General features: G+C 43.7%; 1 protein-coding gene across 1 annotated transcript in view; it reads right to left on the reverse strand.

Annotated features, from left to right (window-relative positions):
• NLRP4 (NLR family, pyrin domain containing 4) overlaps window positions 1-1,367 on the reverse strand; it is a 44,252-nt gene that overhangs the window by 33,851 nt on the left and 9,034 nt on the right. The gene's annotated exons all lie outside the window — the stretch shown is intronic.

The raw sequence follows: 1,367 nt of genomic DNA on the forward strand, positions 1-1,367 counted from the left end.
AGCTGTAAAGCAAATCATAATTCAAAAAGAAAAAGCCAACAGTAGCGAGGTCATCTTTGTCTTAAAGGCAATGAAATTAGAGATCAGTAGTAAAGTCAATAAAAGGCTTAAGTTATACAGTGGAAAATAAAAATAAAACTGTTTTATTCATGGGTGGCCATTAGGCAGAATGTTGCCCCGAATAAACTAGGTAATTTGGAGAAAATCTTTAAAAAACAATTTAATAGCATCTAAGATCCAAAACTTAGAGAAAAGTAGCCGGGCACCTGTAGTCCCAGCTACTTGGGAGGCTGAGGCACAAGAATGGCTTGAACCTGAGAGGTGGGGGTTGCAGTGAGCTGAGATTACGCCACTGCACTCCAGCCTGGATGATAGAACGAGACTGCTTCAAAGAAACAAACAAAAAATTCCAAACAAAAATTAGGGAAAATTATTAAGCAGTATTCAGAATGAGAATATGATGATGGAATGGTGACCTTCATGGCTTCTCCTCTGGGTGCTTTTGCCAATAGTTTTTTAAAGCCTACTTTTAGTAAAATCTTAATTACAGAAACATGTATCTGAGTCCTGAGGCCACCACTGAGCAAGGCCTAAGGCAACGCTTCTCCAAGCAACATCAGCACCAACTGGCAACTTGCTTTGGAAATCCCCAGTTCCTTCCCTAGACATACTAAATGCTGGGGGTAGGGCAGAGCCATTTGTTACACCTTCAGTTGATTCTGACACATGCCCGAGTTTGAAAACCACTGACTTAAAGAATGACTTTGGGCAAGAACATTGCTGGTGCTTCGCTCTGAAACCGTCTTGGAGAAGCAGGCAACTAGAGCTGGACTTCTCTTGATGTGTGAGTTTAGCCTCTTGCCACAGGCTGAAATATTAATCCCTCCTGCTCTGGGAAGAGATCCTCTGAAAGTGAAGGGAAAGACTGCATTCAGATTTGCTACAGATTGCACTTTCAATATTCCCCCAAACACACACACACGTGCACACACGCGTGCACATACACACACACTCCTCTACCACCACTACCACCACAAACATCCCCAGGGAATATTTTCTGCATCCAATGTGTGTCCCCTTGCAAAAGTTACATGCTGAAGTATGAAGTTTTTGAAAATAGCATCCCTGTAGATACAATGAGCCACACTGGAGGTCATCAAGTGCGACTGAACTCTGGGCTTGTTTGGAAATAGCATCCTTGTAGATGTAATTAGCTGTCCTGGACCATGTAAGATGAGGTCATACTAAAGCAGGGTGGGCCCCCAGTCCAATATGATTGGTGACCTCATTGAAAGGGGATAATCTGGCCGGGTGCAGTGGCTCACACCTGTAACCCCAGCACTTTGGGAGGCCAAGGTGGGCGAATC

The sequence above is a fragment of the Colobus angolensis genome, unplaced genomic scaffold (genome assembly GCF_000951035.1).
Source record: "Colobus angolensis palliatus isolate OR3802 unplaced genomic scaffold, Cang.pa_1.0 Scaffold96, whole genome shotgun sequence".
NCBI classification, from domain to species: Eukaryota; Metazoa; Chordata; class Mammalia; order Primates; family Cercopithecidae; genus Colobus; species Colobus angolensis.